This window comes from Hipposideros armiger, unplaced genomic scaffold (genome assembly GCF_001890085.2).
Source record: "Hipposideros armiger isolate ML-2016 unplaced genomic scaffold, ASM189008v1 scaffold_49, whole genome shotgun sequence".
NCBI classification, from domain to species: Eukaryota; Metazoa; Chordata; class Mammalia; order Chiroptera; family Hipposideridae; genus Hipposideros; species Hipposideros armiger.
The window spans coordinates 2066046-2072194 of NW_017731399.1; positions in this window are offsets into that span (position 1 = coordinate 2066046).

Consider the following 6149-nt stretch of genomic DNA (forward strand, 5'->3'; position numbering starts at 1 on the left):
GAGCTCTGGCTGGGTCCAGGGCAAGCAGATCGCTCCTGGTGGCTAGCAGGATATTGCTTTCATGGAATTGCATGAGATTAGGCTGCCGGAATGGTGCTGACATGCTGACTTGAGGTGATTCTCACATCAGAATCAGAGAGAATTGAAGGCTGGGGCAATCAGTGATCACTACTGCTCAATGGGCTTGAGCCACATGGGTGGGCCATGCACCAGGTCTCTCCTGCTGCCCTTCTCCCCACCCAAAAATATAATCAGGGCCAGAGGACCCACACACCCCAAGGTATCCCCACTCACAGGTGTCCCTGCTCACCTCGTTTTGTGCTCTTCCTTCCAACTCCTACTTAGTGATCTCAGGAGGAAAAATGCTTCCCCTCTTCCTCTCTTCCTTCACTTTATTCCATCAGTCAGGAAAAGCCCGAGCCCTAAGCACACCTGATCCATTTAAACAGTGGGGCTAGCGATGCCTTAGGAAGGCAGAGAAACCCACAAACATGACAGTCAAATTAACCATTCTGAAACCAAGCTGTTAACGCCCAAAGCCCTTAGAATAATTAAATCCCATGCAGGATTCTCACAAAGTCTTCGTCTACCTATGCCTTGAATAAAAGCTGCACACCACTACCACCAACATTCACGATAATTTTTTTTAAAATCTTATTTGATTTTATAGTTTTCCTATTTAAGCACTGATGGTGAAAAAGTAGTGTTTCATACTTGCATTAATTCCAAATGGGCAGTATTTCAACTATATATGAAGTTAAACAAGTTTTAGGGATTAATTAAACCACATAGCCATATATAATTTTTTTTATGGGAAAATGTATTCCCAGTCCCCATAACCACTTTATAAATGAACTTCTGGTATAGACTGTTGGGTATTTCCCATCCAGTATCGCCTACACATGTGAAAGCGAGAATTGGGACAACTGAACACTACCAGCAGTGAATAATGCCCAGGCATCTACAGGACAGATTCCTCCACAAATGGTCGCTTCTGGAAGAAATGAAATCTTCCAGAACTTTATGTGAGATATTGGTGTAACAAAAACTATTAAAACAAAACTCCCTGTGTAGCGTGCACACGTGCACCCCCACAGATGTACACACATCCCCCACACAGATTTCTGAGGTGTGAACGTTGGGCCAGCTATTGAAAGCACTGTGCAGCACAACGCGTTCAGGTTTTGTTGTATGAAGATTTGTACTTAGGAGCACTGGGTTATAAGGTCCTTCCGGGGAAGTGATGCAGGCATTGGGAAAAGTTGTATTCTTTTCTTTTCAGGCGACCGGGACTATTTTAACCTCTTACCAAAAAAAGCAAGCCAAGTGGCGCATTGGTTAAGAGTTGGCTTGAGATGCCGGCTCTGAGCAGCAGGGCCCCGGTTCGGATCCCACATATGAGGGCCAGTGACACTGCCCTCTACAGCTAAGATGGTGAACAACAGCTCAACCTGGAGCTGGGCTGCTGTAAGTTGCTGGCGACAGCATAGGCTGCAGTGGGGCGGCAGTGGGCTGCCGTGAGCTACCATGATCAGCCAGCAGCCGCCATCAGCAGCTGTCCAATGGCCGGCAAGCAACTGCCTCACCCAGGAAGAGCACAATGATAATACCAACATGAGCCAGTGAAGCAGTGTCCTCCACAACTAGACTGAAGAACAAAAGGACAGCAACTTTTCTGTTCCCCTTCCCCAATTCCCCAATGCTGTTCCCCTCCCCCAACTCCCCAATAAAATCTTTAAAAATAAAATATTGCTTGTCCTTTTTTTTTGATCATGAAAATGTAGACATGTCTGTCTATATGAAATGAAATTACTATGGAGGAGTTAAATATACAATGGGGATGGAGGAGCAGTGAATGAAGGGGCAGGGCTGCTCAGCTCCAGACCAGCTCTTCCATTGACTGTGTGACTGAGGGTAAGTTACCTCACGTCTCTGAGCCTCCGTCTGCTGTTCTGTGAAAGGGCAGGTGAGGCCAGATGCATGTCAAAGAGTCCTCCATGCTGAACATCCAGGATTTTGCCCCTTGACCAGCCCTGAGTCATTTTATGTGGTCATCACATTCACCCAGGCCCTGGAGCACCAGTACCAAAGCTGAGAATCTCTGACCAGTGTCCCAAGTAAAAGCCGCATCCAGTTGCCACTCAGGCAAATGTCTGCACACTCTCATCTCCCTCCTCTTTCTCCAGACATTTGGTGGCCTCCTGTGTACACAAACTCACAGAGCTTCGTGCTGCTGAATATAAACAGAGTGATGTTCAGACCCTGAAACTATGAGGGAACAGCTGATGGTATCATAACACAAGGCAGAAAACTCGGGGAGCTCATCCAAACCACATAGCAAATTCATGGCATGATGTTCACCCTACTTCAGCAGGAGCCTAATGATTCTCCCTTTTCTCACCTGCCAGCTCTGTACCGCTGGAGGCCCAGACAGCAAGCCTGGAGCAAGGGTAAGGATGGATTTTTGTCTCCAACTTCCACCCTCTTGGAGCGGCTAGTGCTGGGCGGCCCCTAAGAATGTTTGTCGGCTGCAGTCTTGGCCACACAACAGTCAGAGAAAGCCCCTCCTAAGTACTGGAGTTCTAAGTACAGAAATACAGCCTCCAGAATTAAAGAGGAAGGGAGTAGAGCTGTGTGACGTGGGGTCCTCTGGATGGCTGAGTTATGCTTTTATAATTCTAACCAGTTATGGATGTTTCTGCCACATACGTGTACATCCAAAAACTAAACCAGGATAAGCTAAGAACAGAGAACTAGACCTGCATCATAGGCCAACTAAATCACTCTGCCACTGGCTTATAAGCCTTAAGAAAGCCAGGGTTTTGTCTGTCTTGCCCACTGTTGGAAGCATGGCTTTGCATCCAGGAGGTCTTCAATAAATATTTTTGTATGCTTGTTCATTAACCAAAAAGCAGGCAGGCTTTTGAGTGAGAGGAAGTTTATTTTAAATGAATAGTGAATGGAGGCGCAGACCAAGGAAAAGGAGACTACAGTCAAAATTGTGAAGTGGAAAGAGGGGGCTCTTTCCATGGCAGGTCATTGTGGTAAGCATTCCAGAACGATAAACACTCACCCCAGAAATCTCGTAAGCCACCGTCATCCTGGACTGCTATTTTACCCCAAAGTTTTAAATACATTATATATAGGGACACAGGCAATGAACTTTTGGAGTGTGGCACAGTGAAATGTCCTGTTTGTCTAAAAAGACCCATCCTAGGAAAGGAGCGCCTTATTAGCTGAGAGCTGGGTGGTGCATCCCAGTTCTCTTGGGCAACTTCCGGCCAGGCCAAAGCCCTCACTCCCTCTGAACCTGAGGCAGTGGAGGGCAGCAGCAAGAGAGGAGAAGAAGAGAAACCAGCCAAAAAAGCCCCCCTGTACCCACTCCAAGTCCTCTCCCCACCCCCACTGTCCAGAGATTTTCCTTCCCAGGGTCAACAGGTGGCAGGAAGCCAAAGTCCCTCCAGCATTTCCACGATGGCTCTCCCCTCTTTGATTTGTTGCTCTTTTCTGAAAAGAAGGTTCTAGGAGCTGTGATTGTCCTATACCCCCAAGGGCTTTCACACCAAGGGAGGTGTGACGGTGCTGAGATCAGATGCTGCTATTCAGGGTGGAACCCCCTGAATGCCCAGCCTTGTGAATTTCACAGCCTGTTAAATCTAGTTGATATATCCTAGGGCTCCTTATACCCAGGTCCTGCTAGCAGAATGCAAGAAAGGGTGTTGGGAGACCTATCTACTTTAGTATCTGCTGAAATTGGTTTTAAGGCCCAGTGTGGGCAAACCATGGGCTTTAGGGGATTCGACGAAATCATGCAGAGGCAGAACTTAACACAGTGTCTAGGAAACAGGCATGCATTCAACACATATTTATTAGCAGTTACTGTGCACCAGGTACTGTCTTAGGCACTAAGGATGCAAATCTGAACAAAATAAAATCCTATGCCTCCGGAACTTCCATTCCACTGATGGTGGCAGATAAGACTTCAAAAATATATAGCATGTGCCTTGGAAAAAAGTAAGTATCCGGGCTGGAATGTTAGGTAAGGCCTCCCTGAAGAAGGCCATAGAGTAACAGCCACCAGCATATTCAAAGGTAAGAGGTCTGAGTCTAGAGTAGGACATGTGATTATGCCTTAACACAGAGTGGGAGATGATGGGGAGGGGAGGAAGAATTGGGTTATCACCAAGCATCTCTCTACATTAAAGAGTTTGGTATAGTTTGAATGAACTTCCCAGAAGCCCTTCCCTCAGATACTGCACAGGAGTCACTGGTTGTCCTGAAGCATTGCCTATTAAAAATGGTCGAATCAAGATGGCTCAGTAGATAAATGCTGTGTTTACCTTCTCTCGCAACCACATCAAAATTACAACCAATCTACAAAACCATTATTGAGAATCGCCTAAAATCAAGCTGAACTAAAGCCTTTCAACTAAGGACGTGCAGAAGAAACCACCTCCAGACTGTTGATACTTCACTATTTGATGCAGATATTCCTAACTGTCTCTTTATCATTGTGAAGTGGTCATAATTTTGTCCTCAGTTAAACCTTGTCTGATATTAAAATCATGGCGCTAGTTTTAAAAAAAAAATTGCCTCCAGCGCCTCAAACCAGCATAACAGTTCCCTATGAGTTGGGGAATTGGGGAGGGGGGGAAGGGAGGCTCCTCCCCCAAGAGCCAGTGTCTCCCAGATGCTGGCTTAGTTTTCAGGGTGATCAGTCTTTAGAAGACTAAAAACCAAGTCATTCAGAACCAGTTCTTCATCTGGCACTTACTGACATGTGTCTTTGAGTGGGAAAATTACTTAACCTCTGTGAGCCTCAGTTTTCTCCTCTGCAATGTGGAGATTTGTAATGGTACCTATTTTGTGACAATAAAATGTGACAATCCAGAAAAGCACTTGGAACAGAGCCTGGCCCACATAATTGCCTCAAAAATGTTTGCAACTGGGCAGGCTGAGTGGCTCAGTTGGTTAAGAGTTAGCTTGGGAGCACAAGCTCTGAGCAGCAGGGCCGCTGGTTTAGGTCCCACATGAGGGCCAGTGACGCTGCGCCCTCTACAGCTAAGATGGTGAACAACAGCTCAACCTGGAGCTGGGCTGCCGTGAGTGGCCGGTGATGGCGTAAGCTGCAGTGGGGCTGCAGTGGGCTGCTGTGAGCTACCATGAGTGGTCGTGCAATGGCTGGCAACAAATTGCCTCCCCCAGGAAGAGCGCAATGATGGTGCCAGCTTGGCCAGTGAAGCAACATCCTCCACAACTAGACTGAAGAACAACAACTTGTCTGTTCCCCTTCCCTGATTCCCCAATGCTGTTCCCCTCCCCCAATTTCTTAATAAAATCTTAAAAAAAAAAAATGTTTGCTACTGACCCCAGGCCACATCCTTTATCTTGAGTTATTCTAGACCCTTGACCTTTTAACCTCTCTGGTGCTGAGGTAGCAATAGCTGTGAAACTTTCCAGCCGCTACCTAAGGAGATGAGATCCAAAGACCATAATAGTCCATTCCTGTGCTAGAGAAACAGGAAAACATATTGGAGAACCTGACTGAGACCTTCGTCCTTCTGGAAAAGCACTGACTCCTGGGAGCATCAGCTATTTTTACCACCTTACTACTATGTATGCTATTTTCAGACTTAGTTCCCTGATTTTCCCTGGAGAGCCTTCTCCCACACTCCCAATGCTAATGCTTCAGACTGAAGCCACTGTGGTGCCAGAGCAGAGCACAGGTTTCAACCACTCGGCACACGCCACTCTCCTCTCCATAGTGATTGGTCCAAGGATGGATCGTGGCCCCATATGAACCAATGAGAGTCAGGCCTGGACTTTGCCTGTGCGGGAAGACATGCTCACTTCCTGAAGTTCCATACCCTGAATTAGGTTTCAGAATACGTGAATTCGAGCCACTACAGGTTTCTTTAAAATCAGCATGCCTCTACTATGGTGTGAATTTTAAATAAGGAATGAAATCTCAGAGCCAAAGCTTTATTGGATATAACATATGTGGAATTTTTTACACAAGGCGAAGTTCTACTTCCTAGTTCAATTCTTGCTACTCCCTCTACCTTGCTTCAATAATACTGAATTTATTTCCATTCCTCAAATGGTTCAAGCTCTTTCTTTGCCTCTCAGCTGTTGAACATGCTGTTCCA